Source organism: Tribolium madens, unplaced genomic scaffold (genome assembly GCF_015345945.1).
Source record: "Tribolium madens isolate multiple individuals breed KSU strain unplaced genomic scaffold, Tmad_KSU_1.1 Scaffold_20;HRSCAF=117;Tcas5.2_LG4, whole genome shotgun sequence".
In the NCBI taxonomy this organism is placed as follows: Eukaryota; Metazoa; Arthropoda; class Insecta; order Coleoptera; family Tenebrionidae; genus Tribolium; species Tribolium madens.
The window spans coordinates 4,224,744-4,247,927 of record NW_025400985.1 but is presented as its reverse complement, the minus strand read 5'-3'; the positions used below and the strand labels follow the sequence as shown (position 1 = coordinate 4,247,927).

General features: G+C 31.6%; 1 protein-coding gene across 5 annotated transcripts in view; it reads right to left on the bottom strand.

Moving 5' to 3' along the window:
* Nucleotides 1–23,184, bottom strand: part of LOC123004874 (peroxidasin-like protein) — a 139,098-nt gene that overhangs the window by 33,821 nt on the left and 82,093 nt on the right. For 2 of the 5 annotated variants that reach the window (XM_044398380.1, XM_044398379.1), the window contains one exon: nucleotides 21,177–21,183. The exons of 2 other annotated variants lie outside the window; for them this stretch is intronic. The gene's annotated coding sequence lies outside the window, so the exon portion shown is untranslated. Of the gene's footprint in view, nucleotides 1–21,155; nucleotides 21,184–23,184 lie in introns of all 5 variants that reach the window. One more of the 5 variants, XM_044398381.1, reaches the window with a different exon arrangement.

The following is a 23,184-nucleotide window of genomic DNA, read 5'->3' as shown; positions in this document are numbered from 1 at the left end:
TTGCAGCTTCATTTTGACTTGTCAATAACATTTGTTGTAAATTCTATGTCCAATTTGGTAGTTAATTAATTCGGTTTTGAATCATATTTGATACAAATTTAAAATTAAACTTGCCAGAGTGCATTTTTATGGGAAAATTTTATTTCTTGTAATAATAGTGAGCGCACTGTGGTGATACTACCAAATAAGAGTATTACTCGTCGACCGAAAATCCACTGCGCCACTAGTAAATCACCGGTTTAATTACAACGTACACCCGTTTCGAATATAATGAGAGTAACGCACGCCGATTCCCATAAAATCCGCTGGTTTCCTATTCTGTCTTGAGAGAGACTTGAATGGTACGACGTGCAATGCAATAAACATGTCAAATGTCTTGCTTTATGTGTTATGAAAGCGGCGCTACATGTCGAATAGTGGAAGATGTACAACCGATTTCCGGGACGAGAAAATGAAAATTTTCTTTGACGATAGTTTTAATGAACTACCAAAAAATTACTAATTATAGACAGTTACTACTTTAACCCGACAATTTTAGGGGAATCGCAGAATAAGAAGAATGTAGATGAAACACTAATTTGTATTCATACGAAATCCGATCAGAAACAGCCTGTAGGAACATACCCTCAATAAAGATTAAATAAGTTCGACTATTCCCCAACGATTTACCGCAGAAATTAGGTAAATTACACGGAAGGTCTCTCGTGAAAATAAAGATGTTAAAGCAATAAGGTTTTTGTGCTTAACTATCCAACTTTTCTTTAACATTAATTAATTTTCTTAAACTAGTTTTAATGAAATTGTGCTTTCGAAGTGTTGACACTGCTCTTTTATTACTTCCAAATATATGTAGACGTATAAATTAATAAACTATTCACTCTTCTTATTTAAAATGCAATATTGACATAGAAAAGTGAATTAAACAAATACATAACATTAAACTGAATAAAGCAGAGCAAAGAATAGTATTCTGTCATGAAACTAAATAATTGGTAAATGGACGTGTGTAATTTGGAGTTATATCCGGTGGGTATATTATTTTTTGAACTACTTCGTAAACAAAACATTAACTTCGAGTTCTATCAAAATAAATTATTGATTTGTTTCATAGCAGGTCTGGTTTTGTGTTTTATTATTTTTGATATTCAACGATTTTATTTGAATAAACAAAAAATAATAAGATTTAAAAAATTAATCAATAAAGATTTATTTATTAATATTATTTATAATTGAAGCAATTTATGATTTTATAAAAGTCGGTAACAGCAGTTTGTAGAAAATATTTTCTTTCTATAATTATTACCTTTAAAGAACCAATATTTGCTAAATAAAATATAACTTCGGCTTCTTAGTATTGCATTTTATGGATGTCGTCGGTTTAATAAAACTTTATAGTTTACGATATACACCTTGAAAAGTCCAATTTATCATTATTAGGTATAAACCATTGTTTTATGCCGCAGTCAGGAGAATCATTGCTTCTAAAGTTTAAGACTAAGCATGCAATTTTATTTTACATTTTCTTATTCTATAAAAAATATTACCCATAAAGCATTCTGTATTATTTCTTATTCAATACGTAATTACTTCAGTTGTAAATTATATATAAAATTAAAAACGTTTTTCTTGAAACTGTCGTACATTTTACATGAAGTTTTTCCATGAATATAAATAAATTTATTAAAGTGAGTACATAAAATTTAAAATAATAAATTTTAACAAACTAGTTTTTCTACTTAAGTTGTTTCGATGACATCAGTGTACGATTTTAATATTAAAAACCTTTAGTTTTATTTTTTTAGATTTCCGTGTTCTGTTTTCGAAAGCTCTTGTGATTCTAAACATGATTCATTCTCCATCTGTCACTCACGTTTTTTCTAGCGGAAACGTTGTTTGCAATAATATGCGAGCATTACATTCGCCAATGTGACTTTACATACTGCATTCGTCGGAATATTCGTGGCTTTTGTGACTTTATTCCGGTTTATGACTGCAAGTCTACAAGTTAAGGAAATGCGACGAGGTTACGGCAAAATAACCGTAACGTGCACTTAAATGATTTCACTTGCTTGGTGCTGCATGAAAACTGTGCACTTGACAATAAAAAGTGAATTAGTTTACACACCATTACATCCACGACCACAATTAGTTGTTTTCGCTTAAAACCTATGATAGTAATCGCGACCTAGCTGTTGGTAGACACAATTGAATAATTCGCTTTTATAGCCTCCATTATTTTCGAATTGTCCAAATTGCTGAGATAATTACACTGGGCATGTTTTACTGCACCTGCGATCGACTTTTTCATCATAGATTTATCTCTAAATGCTCATGAGGCTAAATTATTGACTATGATGCTTGTTTCGCTTCTTATGAATTATGAGAGGTGTAGGCGGTATCACAAAACACAATTAGATGGTGGCATAATTTATTGATGTGTAATTTGGAAAATAAACAACCAAAAACTGAACCGAATTAACACATCATTAAAAATATTTTAATTTTGTTGATAATGGTTGATAATTAGTGTTTTAAATATATTTTTTGTTAAATAACTGATTGCTGTATTGATAACAATTAACTCAAATAAATTTTAAACTTAAAAGGTTTCAGTATTTTCTATTTGTTGATAAAAAAGCGGCCAAACTTTGACGGGGATTTTTATAACATGCGCTCTTGAAGCAAGGGTTAATATTTTCTCTTTTCGGTTTTAATTCATTATTAAGTTACAAAAGTAATAAAAAATACATTAAAGAACAATTTTATATGTACGTAAATACAAGTCAAAATTGTCTTTTTAATTAATCTTTTCTATGAATCCCTAACCCATACTTCCCTACAATAGTCTACAATAATTGCAGCTTTCAAGAGCGCCTTACCTCTAATGTGACCTACATAACGACCCACACATCCACTAACGTCAACTTTGTCACTTGAACTTTGACTATTAAACGTAAATTAATTTTCCCACAGATGTTTGATATGGTAGTTTATCCACAAGCGGAAATAAAAATGAGAAATTAATGCGGACGTGCAGTATTAATGAAACATTAGTGTCTAATTTCCTTTGCTAGTTAATATTTACACGAAACCATAACGGTTTGGAACCACCCATGTAGTAATTAATTATTGATTAACTTGAGTAAATGTCAAAAACAATTATCTTCTTTTTTCCGTAATTTAATTAATTCTGCATTGAAATAGACGTCCAAATGAAAATTTATGACGATATTTTTCAACAAAAATAAAAATAACAAAACCGGAACTTATACAAAAGAACTCTTTTAAATCCATTTTATTATAACTTTCCCGAATTAGAGCTGTTTTGTGGCACTGTTCCATCGCCTTTAAACAATTCGCTGCGTTTTATCTCATGTCAAATGCATGTGTGACGTTTCTAGGTATTGTGGTACTTTGGTTCAAACACCTCACTGCTTCAGCTAGGAGCGGAAAGGAAAATCGATGGTAATTTTTACACAGAGAAGCGTTTTACGAAGTACTATGATATTTCTATTATTTTATCAAAAAGCCGAAACATAAAAATTGGAAAATTGCAAAAACATATTTGGATAAAAAAATTACAGCAATAAATTCCTCTGAAAAAATTAAATCGCAATATGCAAGTATAACAAAACATTTTTTGGTAAAAATTTAAAACAAAATGCAAATTTACGCGCTATTAATATGTAACAATCGCTCGGATGAAACGAAGGTATTAAAACGTCATTGTTAAACTTAACTTCGGTTCTAAGACTCATAAATAATTTTATTACACATTAATACACCACAATTTATGATCATCTATTGTTCAAGCTACCAACATGATGAAATTATTATACGTATAAAAAGTTTATGCTTTCTTCTGCATACAACAAATTGTATTAAATTTTTTCAAGCGTTTGCTATTTTGTGCCAAAATTACTTGTCTTTTGTAAATTTCCACCATTACGCCAATTTATTGAAGTGGGATGTTACAGTTTTGAGAGTAATTCAATTACCAGAGGCCACAAAGAGCAAGTGCGGTTCGTGCTCTTAGTCAAATGGATCACTAATGTCAACTGTGCACAATAAAATTAAATTTATTATTAAATTTCCAATTTTGGTTTTGGTTTTTGTAAGAGGTTTTGACGCGAGTGGGAGCGAGTTACGTGTCGGTAATAACCTCTCAGACTAATGCAAGTTATTATTGGTAGTACAATGTGCCATGTAATGTGATTATTATACCACTTCCTGTGCAACCGGACGAGGTTTGAATCTATATAAAAGCGTCACGAGTTTGAATGGGAATTAGCACAAGTGCAATTTTTAATGTATTTAAATTGGTGGATGCGCCGGGAGAATATGTGAACCGTGATCGCAATTATCTAATTACAAAATTACTGTGCTATAAGCTTTACAGTAAGATGACGTATTTTAACAATTGCTGTTGGACATAATATTTTTTTAATTGCTGTCGCTCGTAACAAGCGAAGTTTACATAGTATACCTACCCACTTTATTGTGGTAAAACAAGCGATATCAAAGTTTTACGCGTCGTCTCAGTTGATTGACAGTTATATAAAGTCTATCCAATAGGCCGAAACTTGGCAAAATGGTAAATTCCGGAAACTGTAATTAGTCAAATTTGAAAATTTTCAGGAAATTAAATGTGTCAATTGTTCACATATTTAATCAAATATTGATCTGTCACACAACCAACACATTTTTTCAACTTAAGAAGCGCAGTATCAATAGTATCATTGTTTCAGACACTACATTATAATTCTTAAAATGCCAAGTATCCAAATGTATTGTGTTCCAAACTGTGGGTAATAAGGGAAGAAAAAGGACGTAACGTTACATCAATTTCCAAAAAGTAGAAATTAAAAAAATAAATGGATTAAAAGAATATTTGTACCATCGGCAATATACCCTCAAATTCCGTGATTTGTGGAAAACACTTTGAAATAATGAGCTATTATAAAAATTGTTACCAAATGCAGTTCCATTCTTGCTGTTGAATTATAAAGTTTTCAGATAATCTCTACTACTTCCATTAATTCAGAACATAAGGCGTTAGAACCGCCTGCACCGTGTCTCTAGACTCATTTCACAAAAATTATATCATTTCAAGTCGGTTTCGATTCGATTTTGATCAACACAGCGACTTAAAAGTAGGTGATACTTATGATTTTGACTTAAAAATTGTTCCAGATGCAATAACTTCGGAAGAAAAATTTGTTTTACTAGATAAATTTTAAAATTTAGAAAAAAAAGGTACGGGAAGCAAATAGGGGATTTCAAAAGTTGAATAAGCGCTACGAAAATAAACTGAAAAACTAAAAAAAATGCAGGAAAAAATTGACAATTATAGTAAAGATCAACATTGTGTAGTGAATTGAGTCAGATGCAAAAGACTTAGAACCAAGTGCTGTGTTTTTATTTGAGCAAATTTATAATTATTCCCTAAAAAACCCAAATAGTCTGAAGTTATAGTACGTTATTGTATTGCCTGGAGGTACATTTCTCCAAAAGGTTATGAATTTGCAAGAGAAGTCAGTTTTTAAAAGCTCCATCCAAGACAATTTTAAGATATATGGGAAATTCTCAAGGGTTTTTTCCAAGCAAAAAAATAATACAGAATAATAGAGAACTAATTACTAGAGAAAAATGAATCCTTGTGTTTTTTATTCGAAGAATTGAAGTAATAACAAAATTTTATTGTTCTTGTAAATTTGTAAAGATTAAAAATAACTATCTTACACAAATGTAAATCTTTATTTTTTTAATAAATAAAATTATGTTTGCTTATAAAATGTTATAATTTTTGAAATTTATGATCTAATTCTTAGAAAAAAACCCATAAAACACAAAAGTAAATTTTTGTTTACAAAAATTTATCAAGATTTCCAACCAAAGTATACAGATTCCATTGGAGCGCGGACTCGTCGCTCCCCCAATGGCCATTTTTTTGACATTGGATAGACTTTTTATTACTGTCAATCAACGATTTAATGTAATCCTTAAAAATTCCTTTCCTTATTTTGTCCAAATGACACGTTTCCGGTCTCTTGTAATTTAATTGACAATTTATTACGCATTTTCTAAATTTCTCGATTGTCCATCATTCGTAAACAGTTTTCCCGCGTGCCTTTAATGGTAATTGTGCACACAGCAATCCATCACAGATGTGGCGATAAGGAAATAACCGGCATTTTGGGGAGCGTGGGAGAGCACACACGTGTTCACAATTCTAATTATTTGTCATTTTTCCGTGTCTGGATTTCGTTTCGTGCAAGAACTTGGAATCAATTAGATTCAATCAGTATCGTGTCCGATTTTTCTCGTCCGTTTACTTCGGCCATAAAGCTGCATAAAATAATTCTTGAGGAATATCGGCATTAAGTTCCGCAGCCGGCGGCGTGTCACGCAAACCGAAAGGGATACTTGGGCGCGTGTTGCGGATTCCAAGATCAAGACGTGACGTTCTAACTCGGACCAACTCTCACACATGAATAAGATTTGCCTCGGTCTTATCTGTGACACATTTATCTTCATTCAGGGCGTTTTCTTTGATATTTTCTGCTTCCAACAAAGTATTAAGCCCACTTTTTCATAATGTAGAGGGCCGGAAGGAAGGAAAAGGGGTCCGAGAGGAATTACGCCACTTCACGCTGGGACAATATTTTAATAAAAGACAAAAACGACCCAATTAAACACTCTTTTATTCTTGAAAAAAACATTAAGTCTGTTTTTTCGTTAAATCAAGTCAAAATTTTGGTGAAAAACTTGGTAGCAGCTTGTCTCCATAGCCACAAATTTTGTTTGCTCTTTGTTTTTGTCCCTAAAAATTTTGTTTAAAAAATTATGGTTTTGTTTTTAAATTGAGATGTTGTCAAAATTTAACTTTTATGAATCTTGTGTGCCTGTTTGCTGTTTGAAAGCGCTATAATTGAATATTTGAGGACAGACATCATTACCTAAGGTCTAAAGACAGAATTCAGTGTTAATAATTTTGATAGAAACACACCGCAAGTAAGTACAATGTTGTGGACAAAAATGAGGTTTTTGCTACAAAAAGTTTGAAGAAAAAGGATGTATATACAGAAAAAAGTTATTTAACAAAAGATACAAGAAGGTGTTATGATGAATGGCAATAAATTTTGTGCAAGTTGATGCATTTTATAAATTCTTCTTCAGCTTTAGTTTCAAAATTGTTACTTTTTCAACTTGTTCTTCAAAACTGATGCACAAGACACTAATTCAATTGCATTCTTTCCGAGCTTCTTTTTCATTCATGTTTATTTTGTATTTTTGTCAATGTCTTGCTTGCGAACTATTTGTTTCCAAATTTCTAAAAATTGTTAGCGATACCGAATTTGTCCCTTTTTTCATATCTAAATTATACAGAATAGAGCTATTTTTGTATTAAGGGCGTGAAGGAGGCGGAATTATATAAGACGCCAAAGGGCCAAAATTGCCGTTCACGCCCCAAATGCAAATAAGATTTTTTGTTAAGCTTCGAAAATAAATGGCACGATTCGTTGTTCGAGTTGTTGTTGGTTGCTAATGTGATGCAAATAAATAAAAACAAAATACTGAAAAAATATTGACATGTTTTTTCAAGAAGTTGAATTTGTGATAAAAATATGTCCGAAAACGAAAAACAAGAAAAAAATATTGACATGTTTTTTCAAGAAGTTGAATTTGTGATACAAATGATTTTTTTAATTTTTTAACTTTTAAGTTTTTATTATTAGGTTTTAGCTAATTGTTTGTAACTACATATTTCAATAAAATATATTACAATTGCTGTTTTTTTAGGACTTAGGGCGCAAAAGACACTATTTACGCCCGCAAATTAATGCACTAATGACCTAATTTTAAGACGATTTTACAAAAAAGTTACTCGTATTTAGCAAAAGATACAAGTGGGTATTATGATGGTTGGTAATAAATTTTGTGTAATTTATTGAAATGGGCTCAAAGTTGATGAAATTTATAAATTTTTCTTCAGCTTTAGTTTCAAAATTGTTACTTTTTCAACTCGTTTTTCAAAAATGATGCACAAGACACTAATTCAATTGCGTTCTTTCCGAGGTTCTTTCCCATTCATGTTTATTTTGTATTCTTGTCAATTTCTTGCTAAAAATTGCAAACCTGCATTACAAATTGCTTCTACATTTTAACGGGCTCTTTTTCTAACTTTCTGCTTGCGTTTCCAAATTTCTAAAAACTGATGTTACCGAATTTGTTCCTTTTTTGGTGTTTCGTCTCTAAATTTTCTTAGACGATTTTTTGTGTTGACGTTTAATGACATTGTTTTCAAATTAATTCAAAAAATCGGAACTGACAACTTCTTTTCTTAAAATTACCATGAATGAGTTTACTAAAGATTTGTCAACAAGAAATTACCACCTAGGATTTGAACTTTCAGGAAAATTACGTTTTTCATGTTGTTTGCAACTAGAATTTTCAGAAGTAATTTTGAATGTCTAGGGTTGGTTACCCCTTGTTGCTGACGGTTGACGTTTTCTGTCAACTATCTATTGAGTAATCTACTCAAGCTGACACGTGACTGAACCTAAATTATTGACACTAGTTACAAAATCTTTTGTTTGTCACCAGAAACCAACCTAACCAAATTTATGGCGAATTTATTCACGAATATCCCTAAATTTTAAGGAGTAATTTTTTGTTGATACGATAATAGTTAAGACTGTTTGGCATTTTCATTAAAAAAAAACAGCCTTTTATTCTTCGTCACTGTCAAAATTTACGGTTTTTCTCCCGTGTAAGGAAGTTTTGACAACTGTTTGGCATTTCACAGTACGAAACGTCAGATTATTTTTAACAAATTTAAAGCAAGTTTAAACCTTGTTGAGTCTAATTCAAAGAATAAAAAAATATTTCACCTCGTGGATGATAAACCACTCGCGTGGATTTTTAAACCACGAGTGTAACGAGGTGAAATAATGCGTCCGATTTACACTCAAACTCGTAGAATAAATAACTATTAAGTTCACATCATTTTAACTATCAATCACAGCCTCTGGAAAGTACAAATTTGATAAGTTTAGTCGGTAAAATATTGAATCGAGTATTCCGCTAGTCAAGTTGTTAATAAAGAGCAATAAAATGGTCGAATTGATAAATCGTCAATTAACCGGGGCTGAACAGCAGAGAGCCTCCGGTCAGCTATTGACATGGCGAGCATCCGTTTGTCCTAGTCGGGAAATTGTTGAGAATTGATCCAATAATACGTACAAATAGGGCTAATTTATGGGTATTGCGGAAGCAAATGGAGTGGCCCGGAGCAAGCAGTATTAGCATTTGGACCTTACGGCCACTTGCAAATACAAAAGCTTTGTTACACCTTTAATTGGGCGTTGGTATTTTTGGGCCGTTATTTGAATTTGAAATGCGACAGCGGTCTTATTCAGAGGGGTCGAAAAATGTAAATTGTTTCGAAACGGATGCGCGTCAAAAAATAACCGGAAAATATTAATTACATTCCAATTACTTCCGATCTAAATAAAAATCGGCGTGTTAATTGCTGAATGGGTTGATTAATGCTCCAAGTTGGATTTTCTTTGCAACTACTTGCCTACTGAAATTTATTGCATTACTTGATAATAATTGCACAAAAGCGATTTGTTCGGAAGTTTGTTGTTTGGCGACGCCAGTCGGAATTTTAAACAGGACAATTTTAAAGACTAAGTTTATCGGAAAGTATGAACCTTGGCGAGGTCTTTACAAAACTTCACTGTTTAATGCAAACCAGCATTTCTAAGGACTTTAAAGTTTTTGAGCATTCTTCATTTAATTTAAATACTTAATTAAAAATTTACACAGGGGCGAATTTCTGGAACTTCCCGACGAGTTCGGGCTAAAGGACGAGCTGGTAATTAACGGTAAATATTTCATAGCGAATTTCATCTGAATTACAAATCGGACGCAGCTGCGATGTATCGAGAACGTCATGCATATACTTTATACACTGCAATATTGCCAAACTTTAGAACTTGTTAACGAACATCCCATATGTGCCAGTTTTGTGCAACCACGCTCAAAAGCGGTCGTTTGAAATATGTGTCATAAGCGGACAAAACGCTTCAAATAGATTTACATCTGCATCGCCACATTTTACAACGCTTGTTATACACGGATGCATTCTAATTGTTTAACAACAAACCAAAAAGAATATACCTATGTATACTTTAACACTTACTGACTCAAAACAACGCCTCATTGTTTTTATTCATAACTTTTATTCACAAAACATTGTCAATAAATATTATAATGATATATCAAATCAGTGACTGAAGAGGAAAGAGTACGCTAATCATCAAATACTTTTATTGGAATTTAGTCGGACTTTGGCAATTACCAAAGACCTAAGTAAATTTTTTCATTTTCTGATTGATTTTTATTTGAGTGCCCTCCGCCCTTTTAAGGTAAAGATATAAATTTCGGCATGTCAGCTTCGCATTTAATACAATAATAGATTAGGGCAGAACATGCCCAAAGAAAAGCCAGAAGATCCTTCAATTTCATTAGAATCAATTCGTTTTTTTAGTCCACCACGCGCTATATTCATAATTAGATTAATGATTTAATTAAAGAAATTTAATTAATTAAATGAAACATCTTTCTCGAAAGAAGCAAATATTTAAAGTTCGATTATAAGCCCATCGATTAAGAATTGATTAAATACGTTTTAATTTAATTTATTTAGAGACTTGCAAAGATGGGGCGGAACCTGCCTGATTGATTTAGTTTGTAAGTCATTTTAAGTTTAACAAAAACGGATTATTTCGTTGAATTATGTATTTTACGACGTTTTTTTATTATGATGAGAGTCTTATTTATATAAATAAGATGGCTTTTTGGTCGTGATTACTTATTCGGAGCACAATTTAAATTTTTTATGAGCAAGATATTGTGATTTAGGTCTTCACTCCGAGACTCCATTCAATTAGACATTATTCAAGTTGTTTGAGAAGCGTCTGCTGATGTTTGCCTACACATTTTAATTATTCCAACAAACATGTATCCAGCATGTGCGCACAGCGATAAATTATTTGCGGGTAAGCATTTGGTTTGTGGGTTTCGATACTTATACAGGGTGTCTCAGCGAGTTGAAAAAGTCCATTAGTGACCTTTAAATGGTAAAATTTCAAAAAATTATATAGGATATTGATAGATACTAATCTAGTTCATCGCCTAAAATTATTTTTAACTATACAGCGTGTTTCAAAAATAAGTTACAATACAAACTTGTGTTTTTTTTTAATGAAACACCATATTTTTTTAGCGTTTCTGGATGTAGATTTTTATGACAATGTTTTTAAGCTTTTTATTGGTAGATTTTGCTTAGTTTTAGAAATAAGATGTTTTTTTGACGAAAACATGCACTTTTTAAAAATTTATTACACAAAAACTAAGACATCTACAATTTTTTTTCTACCGTAAATAAGAAGGTACAAACTATAAGGCTGTAACCTTATTTAGTGGGAGCATTTGCAAAGTTAAAAAAATGAAGACGTCTGCTAAAAGTTCAATAACTTAAAAAAATTGAATGGAACACCCTATTTATTGTTTTTGCATTTAAAAAATTCTTAAATTGTCTTTCTGTAATTATTTACTTGTAGGTGTCTATAATCAATAATTAAAAAGACATTTAACGTTAAACATTAAAAAAAAACTATTGTTTCAGTAGCCAAAAAGTGCACAGTTGCACAAGAGATGGAAGAAATATCACTTAATAATTACATTTGTGTTAAACTAAATCCATTATTCTTTATTTTTACAATAAAATAATTCGAATTTCAGTATTTATAACGACTTTTACAATCCCTGGATAAATCAACGCAAAAGTGATCTGTGATGGAATTACTATGGATGCCATCAATGCTCAGATATGGCTATTCATTGTTGCTACAATTAATATTAAATGTTAAATATCTTTTCATTTATCAATTCTAAACAATAAAAGTTTATTTTTTTTAGATCAATATATTAGATGCAAAAATAAAAAATAGTGTGTTCCATTTAATTTTTTTAAGTTATTTAACTTTTAACAAACTACTTCATTTATTAATCTTTACAAATGCAAAACACTAAGAAATTGCTACAGCTTTAAATTCTGTACTTTCTTCTTTGCAGAAGTAAGAAAAAATTTGTTCTAACTGTCGTAGTTCTTGTGGAATAGATTTTTAAAAAGTGCATGTTTTTGTCAAAAAAAAATGTATTATTTCTAAAAGTAAGCGAAATCCACTAATAAAAGTTTAGCCTAAAAACATTGTTTTAAAAAGCTACATTCAAAAATGAAAAGAAACATATGGTGTTTCATTTAAGAAAACACAAGTTTGTATCGTAACTTATTTTTGGAACATGCTGTATGGTTGAAAATCATTTTAGGTGATGCACTAGATTAGTATCTATCAATGTCCTACACAATTTTTTTTTTTAATTTTACCATTTAAAGGACTGTTTCAACCTGTTAATTGATTTACACGTATGTACCTGTGTCCGTTCAAGTTCGAGTTAGAAAATCTGTAATTAAAAATGTTGGATTTTTAAGTAGCTACATAGCGCGAGTCAAAGTTTCTTTTGCGATAACAGAAAATAAGATTCAATAATGACTTCCCGACTATTCAATTATAAATATCGATCTAAGGAAAGGCGAAGAAGAGAGACAATTTAATGAGCACACGAAGTTCAGGTTTAATTAATATTAATGGCCCGAATCGGGACTTAAATTGGCTCTCAAAGACAGTTTATGGCTAATATTCTTATATAATTTATCAACGGTGTGAATTTATTCGGCCACTGGTGTTCATAAATTCCCTCCCCATTTCGACTGCAGATTGCAGGTCCGTTAATAGACGATAAATAAGACGCATTGCCTTAATTGCTTCGGAAAAAAGTGTCGAGAGCCAAAGTGGGCGACAACAACCGACTGAGGGATTCTCACCTTGACTAAGTGATGCTAAAATGATTGCTCAATTAAAATTTAAAGCAGCTCAATTATTAACGGGCTTTAACGGGGCCCCGTTGGCTTTAAAGCTAAGCACCATTTAGAGCTCTGGTAATCGTAGATGAGACGAGCCAACGATATAACTCGATGTTTAACCCGATCGTGTGTTAAATACACAAACAGGATCACCGCTCCCATTGAATTTTTCCCAATCTCCAAGAAGGGTATTGTTTGCTAGCCGCGAATTTTGATTGAAAACCGCTTCCTGTCTAAACCGCAATCAAACCTCTCAATAATAATCGAAACTCACTGTTTTTGACATATTAATCGGGCGCAAAAACCGACACAAAAATGTTTAATTAAATCCGTAATCTATCAATCAAAAACTTGACTCAATTGCCTCCTGGTGGAGGCTTCCACTCTTTGATTTGGTTAAGACAACGTCGTTGAAATTAAAGCGAAATCCAGCGGCAGCTGCCTCTCGAGGGCAGTTTTCGGTAAATACAAATGCGAGTTTTCGTAGACACTGAGTTAAGACACCCTTGAGGAAAGTTAAGTTTAAGAGGGCATTTTTCACTTCTTTGTTATTTTAAAGGGACACGTTCGGCCTTAAGGCAGAAATGAACCGTAACAGCACCAATTAAATACGGAATTTAGCGGCGTCGCTGCCATCTGAACTACCAACAAAAACCACCACTTTTATATAATTACGTTGAAATATTAGCCATGCAAACCGGTGGACGGGAAGAAAGAACAAGCTGCTCCCCTAAGGACAATTTTTAACCTCCGCCAAAAATCAAATTAAGATATCTTTTAAAATATTGCGTCTACACACTATCGCGACAAGACACCTTATGGACGGTTTGTAAACTCGCTTGAAAAACAACCTCTTACTAATTTTATTACCTCATAAATTTATCACAAAAAAGAATTCTTGTATGTATAAAATATAAGTAATACCAATTGAACGCTTATTTTCCCGCAACTCGACATTTTCCATTAGTGTTTGTTATTTATTTGTATACAAGTTTGTTATTGGACAATAACAAAAACATTTTTATCGGTAGTGAGTGACAAATTCCCCAAACATCGTTTTTAAATATTCATCTTTATTTCATATTTCGCAGATTTATGAGTAAAATGATCATCTGTAACGGCCAAAATATATTATATGAGGGAATTAATCAAATCAGGAAGCTGCCAACAATGATATATCAAAAATCGATGAGCCAAAAAACCTGATATCACTGAAATGACTTATTGATTTTCTTCTAAAATTAGAAAAACTTGTATTGCTTGTGCACACAATTCTCTTAATGTCAAAAGATAAAGACAGTTGAAATCAGAGATGATGTTTTTTCCACAAGAATACATCTGCACTAATTTCCGCCGGGAACGATATTTTAAATTTATTGCAGCGGAAGACGCTGCATTTCTGAATAAAATTATGTTTATTTATGACAATTTATGTTTGTTGAACGCTAATATTTGTTCAATAGGGTGCGAGATAGAAAAAGAACTTGGCTATATTTATATTGAAGCTCGACTACCTTGTCAAACATGAAGTTATATATTATTTATTATTTGCTTTTGTTGACGAGAAATATATTTTATCGTTCCAGAGGAGAGTTATATGTAAATCCAGCGGATTTATCTACATTAAATTCAAAGGTACTGAATTTATTATTTAGATTAAAGCATACCGTTATGACAACAATGCCTTGATGTTTAATTTGGATTATTTTTAACAAGACAAGAACGAGTTACTCCAGTATGACTTCAAAGCATTGATATTAATATACTGATGAAGTTAAAATCAAAGTCCCCAATTAAGCCAGTCCGATTGTGAAACATGGACTAAAATAATATTAAGTTGCGTTGGAAATTATTTGGCTTTGTTCGGTAGACTTTTAACAAAGCAAACTTGTCACTTTGTTTGCTCTGTGCATTTATTCTGTCGCAGGATTCTTTGCTCTACAGTTTGCTCATTATACTCGTGGTAAAATTGTAACCGTGTCCTGAACATAGGATCAAAATTTGGATTTCTGTGAACAAAGCATTGGCCAGCGATCTGTCCGTCGGATGTCAGCGATATTAAGCTGCGGATCTAAATTTACGATAGCTATTTCATTTCGAAGAAGACGTGAAAAGGGACGTCACAATCGTCTTTGGATTTGCTCCTTGCAATTTCTATCAATATGTAAGGATCTGTGAGATCTGATATTGAAATAACAAGGTCGAGAGTCGGCTGACATAAAAACCCAATCTAACTTCGACGCACCACATGCTACAATTTTCGACTTTCTTCCACAATATGAATTTTCCAAACTTCACAATAATGTGTCGCGTTTTCGCCGCTTAATAATTCATTACTGAAAATCCAAACTGGCGTAAATATCAACCATTTCATATGCAAACAAGCTTTCGAACTCGCCCTTGAATCGATTGGTCAGCTTTTGTGGACGCAGATTGCCGCTTTTCTACCTTTATACGAGCTGAAATGGACTGAAAGGCGTTTCAATGAATTCTGTCAACAGAACATGTGCTAAATTGCCTCGCGAATTACCTCTCCTTTACGCGTTAATTATCAAACTCGATTAAAAAAATCATCCGACAAACTGCTATTCGTTACCCGCATTTTTAAAAGCCCAAAGTTCATTCTTAGCTTTAATCAATTGAGGGCTTTTCAAACGTTTTGACATTTCAAAGGTCTCCGACATGAATAATGCCATTCAGTAAAATAGCTTTTTGCCACATTGTTTAGAATTTTTTTGTTTCAAGTTATGTTAATATAGTACTAGTATGTATAAGACTGTCTGTTTTTTGAGTTCCACTATAAATTACGACAAAGTTGAGCATTTTTATGCTGAACAATTATCTGAATTGTCTGAAAAAAAATTGATGTCATTTTTAGTTTTCGAATTATTGGAAAAATTGGAAATTTGTAACTTTTGTTTTCATTTTTTCAAGCGAAAACCAAAAGATGTAGATGTTTTTAACTTAGACGTTCTTGCGGCAGTTTGTTATAGCTGAACCACATAAATTCACTTTTACTCAAAATAACATACAGGGTGTCCGTTTTTCGAGCTCCATCGTGGGGATCTCAGTTATTATAAGAAATACGAGGTCAGTTAGATTAGGGCAAAATTGCGCATTCTTATACTGAACAATTATCTGAAAGAAAATTTAATGTGTCATTTTTTTCGAGCTCCATCATGGGGATCTCAGTTATTATAAGAAATACGAGGTCAGTTAGATTAGGGCAAAATTGCGCATTCTTATACTGAACAATTATCTGAAAGAAAATTTAATGTGTCATTTTTAGTTTTTGAATTATTGAAAAAAAAAACGGAAATTTGTAATTTTCGTTTTTATTTTTTCAAGCGAAAACTAAAACACCTGGACGTTTTTATAAAGACGTTCTTAAGGCACTTTTTTACAAATAATCTAAATCTGTCATCGTATTTTCTAAGGCGTTCTTGATGTCAGAGTTACAACACTTAACTTTGGTTTTGCTTATAAGCGCCACATTGGATTTTTGCATGAAAAAAATGTTTAAAAAATTCTATCTGTCAAAAAATTTTGACATTTATTTTTTGACATTTGACATTTTTTTATATCTATTTAATGATACTGATGATCTTTTATATGTTTTTTTACAATTATTTAGTAAAGGGACAAAAATTTTGCCAATAAAAACCACAAATAACATTGAACAGAGTTACAATTTAGGATACAGCTTCATTGTTTTCTCTTTTAATAGCCTATAGCAAAAAAACTAGGAAAATTATTTTTTCAACGGAAATAAATAGAGTCAAAGTGCAAACTTTAAACCCTCATAACTTCGAAATTTTTATGGATAAAATTTTTTTAACATTTTTTCCATGTTCCTGGTAACTTACCTTATATGGCATTTTTCTCTGGGGCGCGAGTTCTGGCGCACCCTGTATATATTTAATTTTACCATTTAAAGGTCACTAATTGTCTTTTTCAGCTCGATGGAACACCCTGAATGTCTCTAGCAATCTTTTGTCTTAAAATTGACTATTCTATTACCTGTTTCAGTTTGTAACAATAAAAACGGAACACCCTATATACTCGTATACAAAATTGAGCCTAGTTTTGCAACTATTGTGGTCAGTCTAAGATAATGTAATATCTTTAGTTATTAAAAATGCAACGACGAGAATCAAATTAATTTGTAATCCAGTAATTAATGGACTTGAATCCGTATGTCATTTGTGATTGATATGCTTAATTGTAAGATTTAAAATTACGTCATTTTAAAGACCTTTTTAAAACTGATTTGATTCTGAAAAATTTTAGTGATGTAATTTTTTAATAAATGCGAAAAAGCGTATGTTCCATCTAATTTGGTTGTTGTTGATTTCAACTTTTTGTCGATGCTAATCCTGGCTATACAATTAAGTACGTTGAACATATGTTTAACCACCGTTGCACCCGTTTCAACTGTCAAGACCTAGCCTGTGTTTATTCTTGTTCTCGCATTTGTCTTGAAGATACACGTATTTTTTTACAATACAATATTATTTTAACTTGCCATTATTTTAGCTTTTAATTGACATTATATTTCACGTTTACAGTGTAGTTCAAGCGTGTACTTTTAATAATAACATACGATTTCAGATTCATGAATATCTCGATTACAAATTAATTTGATCGCTCGATATTTAGAATTGGGTTAGGTAACAAATAATTAATTATTGTCAACGTAATTTTTGAAATAACTTAAAAAAATCTCATTCTTTTGTACCAAAAAAGTTAATAAAGTTTTTATAATTCAAGTCCTCAAATTTACGTTTTACTCTTGACGCAATTTCTTCTTTTTTTCTTTAAAGCGGGGTACACACTATACTGTAATGTAATAACATGTAATGTAATGCTCGCACCCAACAGCGTTACATTATACGTTACATTACATATTACATTATTAAAATAAAAATTAAATTGCAAGTAAGATAAGATACCAGGAACATATAAAAAATGTTTAAAAAATTCTATCTGTCGAAAAATTTTGACATTTATTTTTTTGAGATTTGACATTTTTATGTCTATTTAATGATACTAATAATCTTGTATATGTTTTTTTTAATAATTAATTAGTAAAGGTACAAACATTTTTCCAATAAAAGCCACAAATGACATTATACAGAGTTACAATTTAGGATACAGCTTTCTTGTTTCTTTTTTTAATAGCCTGTACCAAAAAAAAACTTGGAAAATTATTTTTCCAACAGAAATACATAGAGTCAAAGTGCAAAATTTAAACTCTCATAACTTCAAAATTTTTATACAATCATAGAATTTTTTTAACATCTTTTCCATGTTCCTAGTATCTTAAAGTTTGTTTTTTTTTTAATGGAAATTACCAAGTCAAACTTTTGGTGAAAAAATTGGTAGCAGCTTGTCTCCATAGTCACAAATTTTGTTTGGTCTTTGTTTTTGTCCCTAGAAATTTTGTTAAAAAATTATGGTTATGTGTTCAAATTGAGATGTTGCCAAAATTTTGACTTTTATGAATCTTGTGTGCCTGTTTGCTCTTTGAAAGCGCTATAATTGAATACATGAAGACAGACATCATTACCTAAGGTCTAAAGACCAAATTCAGTGCTAATAATTTTGATAGAAACACACCGCAAATAAGTACATTGTTGTGGACAAAAATGAGGTTCTTGCTACAAAAACTTTGAAGAAAAAGGATGTATATACAGAAAAAAGTTATTTAGCAAAAGATACAAGCAAGGTTTGTGAAGATCGCCAATAAATTTTGTGTAATTTATTGAAATGAGCTCAAAGTTGATGCATTTTATAAATTTTTATTCAGCTTTAGTTTCAAAATTGTTACTTTTACAACTCGTTCCTCAAAAACGATGCACAAGACACTGTTCTTCCGAGGTTCTTCCTCATTCATGTTTTTGTATTCTTGTCAATTTCTTGCTAAAAATAAAGAATGTTTAGCAAACCTGCATTACAAATTGCGTCTACATTTTAACGGGCCCTTTTTCTAACTTCCTGCTTGCAAACTATTCCTTTCCAGATTTTTAAAAACTTGCTAAAAACTTACCGGTACGGAATTTGTTTCTTTTTTGGTGTTTCATCTCTAAATTTTCTTAGACGATTTTTTGTGTTGACGTTTAATGACATTGTTTTCAAATTAATTCAAAAAACCGGAACTGCCAACTTCCTTTATTAAAATTACCATGAATGAATTTACTAGTGGTGCCAATGTTAAGACTATTTGGCATTTCCATTTAAAAATAGAACAGACTTTACATGACATATTTCTCTGAGACGCGAGTTCTGGCGCACCCTGTAGTAGTGTATACCCGGCTTCAAAAAAAACTCAACAGTTTTCAACATTGCAATGAAGTTTTGCACCCTTTTCAGAATAAGTTGAAACTATCCACTTTACCAGCAATTGATTCACGCCTATTAGGTTAAGTCTCGCCAGAAGCGCCATAAAACTTTCCAATTTGCCAAAGGAGAATTTCTGATCGTTGATTTAGTGTAAAAAATCGCAATAACAGAGTTTTTTTGCACTTTCATCAATGTCTGTAATGATTTTAGTATGAACGTGTACTCTTCATTTAATTTGACGTTGCCGTAGCAATTTGACTAATTAGAGTGGACGTGAATATTGGTGGTTGTGGTGAATTCGTTGTGTCGCTTAAGTATTCCGGTCGCGAGGACGTCGTCAACTATTAATGCCAGAGAGCGCACCAAACCTACACGTAGATACCCAAAGTTATTTGCGGTGATTTGCATTATTTGGATGAAAATGGATTTGGGTTCGATCTTGAAGTATTAAAGTTCAAAAAAATATTTTTTTTTCACGTTAGGGTGACGTTTAAAGGCCTTAAGTGCTTTCCATTGATTGCCATCCGGTTCAAAATAATCCTCATAAATTGTTTACTTTGCGGTTAAACACACATCGATTAACAATTTAAGGCAGAGATGTATGAATATACATGAAGAGACGTGCAGTTTGATGTCCGCTCTGACCCTTTATACGTTTGAAGGCGCAATATCAAAGCATTCTCCAGTGCGGATGAAAAACAACCAACTCCCATTTTGAGGGGTTCAGAAGTTTTGTTGGGAATTAAAACATTTTATCTTGCCGTGCAGCAGTAATCACAAGCCTCCAACATTGGTGTAAATTGAAATGGCCATCTGACCTGTAAAGTGATGTTTATTCTACTATCAAAGCTCCCCATCAAACCATCTTCTACTATTTTGTAATAAAATAGCTAACGAAAAACATATATTATTGTTTCTTTTAATATAAATTAAAAAAAATCACACAGTTTCGGTAGACATTAACGCTTTCCATGAGTATTTACATCGATAAAAGTATCGGAATAAAAGTTTCGAGCAAGCTGTTGTGTGTGTTTGTAGTAAATATTTAGTTTTCCTGCCAATATAGGACTAAACATAAACAAGGAAAAAAATAAATGGAGGAGGATGTGTGAATTGTACTAAAAAACTGTTTATTCATATGTTTTTTTTTTCAAAAGAAAAAATGTCTTCTTTAAGGTTTTCTAATATTAAATTAAGGTTGTTGTTGTTTCCCAATACATATTAAATATTACCAAGTACAATATAATTTACAATATGTATAAGTAAAACACAGGACCGTCGCTAGAAACACTTTTTAGGGCGTCCAATATTTTTAGTGGGGGTAGAACAGTTCTGCGCTTCAAAAAATCGAGGATTTTATTTTTTTAAATGCTATATTTCGACATTATAGTAACATTTATGATGTCATACGTTTTTGAATTGTAACCTCATTTTTAATTTTTTTAAATGACAACTGACATTTTTGTTCACTGTTTTAAATAGCACACATCTTTATCTTTTTGGTAATAAGAAAAAAAAAATTTTAATGAAATTAAACCCTAAAAAAATAAGAAAATATTGCTAGTTAAACACAAAAGGCTTTATCTTTTTTATAAAAGGCAATTGTTTTTTGTATATTTCTTTAAATAATTTGCATGAAAACAGTTAATATGAAACCTAAACACAAAAAAATAAAAACGAAAAACAATCACTCCTTATAAAATAAAGCAAGAACAAGAAGAAGAACAGCTCTTTGTAGAAAACTTACTATACCTAACTTTTTTAAGTTTTTTTTGCATTTTTTTTGATTTATTTTTTTGAGTTTTATTATACTTACCAGAAAGATAGCGATGTATACCTTCTATCTAAAACAAACAAAGTAATAAAAATATCGGTTGACCTAAAAAAAATAATAAAAATGACATTATACATTATTACTCGAAAACGAATAAAGTAATAAATGTCACTATGGTGTACACAGCTCCTGATTTTCAAAGATGTGACAGCTGTCAGTGAAATGATATATGACTCAAATGGTAAATAGGTAATCGGTACAGTGCCGGACAATAAATTTGGTCCACCATAAATGTCAAGTGATGTAGGATATATGTGAACTAATCTCACCTTTTAAGTCTTGTCATGCATGATTGTCATTTTAACTTAGATTATCATAGACTGTTAAAAGCTGTAGAAATTGGTGGCAGTTTGATGCCTGACAGTGGTGACAGTATTATGACAATGAAAAAGTCTGCACGTCAATTATATTGAATTTGCATGACCCCATGGAAGAACTAGACTGGAGTTAGTATTTAATATGATTACCATAGCAACACAAAAAATTTCCGGAAATTTTTTAACTCATTAGCTAAAATTAATAAGTGGAATTTTTTTTGACGCAAAAACTGACCTCAAATATTTAGCAAAACTTTATTTTAAACATCAAAAACTAAGATTTACTTGAACTCGTGATTTCATACAATTTTTACCCGAATACCTCTCGTACATTGGACTGAATCCGGAAATTTTTTTCTCGTGATTGGCAAAAACGATTTCCACTCGGGCTAATTAATGACGTTTATGACAATCACTCGAAAAAATTTCCGGAAACAATAATCAATGCACTCGGGATATTAGAAGTGAAAATAATGCATAGTTTGTTTATATCTAACTTTTTTGAAATGACAGAAAAATGGTGAACCAAATTTATTGTCCGGAACTGTACGTGTAGTTTTGTTCAGTTTAAATTGCGCTGTTTCAGTAGTGGAACAAAGCAAGTTTGTTTTTTTTGTAGATATTTTTTTATAGCAAATAGGGCCCCTCTTAAACTAAATTGAAGTCAATGATAATGATAAATATGATACATTATATTATTTTTTACTCGGCTTCACTTTTTAATTTTCGTTTATTCTATCAGTCTATCACATATTAACAGGTAACACTAAATCAAGATTAGTCAGTAACCAAATACAAAAATATACACTTGAGTCTAAAAAAACCGCAAATTGCTTTTTTTATAATGTAATTTGGCCTGTTAATAAATGCCAGTTTTTTGACGTTATCTTTGTCACAATTCACAATTTCATAATTGTCAGGCAAACTTCTATCAAGTTTTTCAATTTCGTTTTTAACACTGACTATGACACTACACTGGCAAGACCACCAAATACGACATTTCTTTAGATAGTTTTCTAACCTTTTTGGGAATAACCTTTTTCACACTGTAAATCTCTGAAAATTTGACAATTTTGTTTTTGACAATTTGCGTTTTTGTACCTTTCTCAGAATATTTTAGTCATTTCGTAACGTCAACTGAATCTTATATAAACAGAAAAGATAATATTTACGGCTTTAATTAAGTTTTCCGTTTAAGAAGAAATTTGAATTTGTTTTATAAGAAGAGTAAAGTTGCGATTTTAATTACGTGTTAAATTCGCAGATAATTACGGAGAATTCAAAACATGTAAAACGCGCCGTTTTTGAGCCAACGTTGTGTAAAAAATAGCGTTAATGGGATGACGTAGTGTAGAAATCGTCGCCGTTCTTATCAGTTTAACAAACTTATCTATAATCTAACTGATGGCTCATCTTCGCTACACATTATGTACGGCATATTAAGCAGCACTGAGTCTCGAAGTAAGCTGATCCTAAATTAAGATTCAATCCACACATCTCGAGAAGTGTGCATGGTGTAACAAAGGTTCGCCAGATCAGATATTAAAAGCCTGCCTGCTGATGATAACTGGTGGCAGGCCCACCATTGACAACCGTGGTTACGGCAGGAGACACGTGTGGGTCCTTTATTAATTAAATTTTCGTAGTGGGTCAGGGAGTCTCTTTAATATTTTATTATTCGTGCAAAGTGTCGA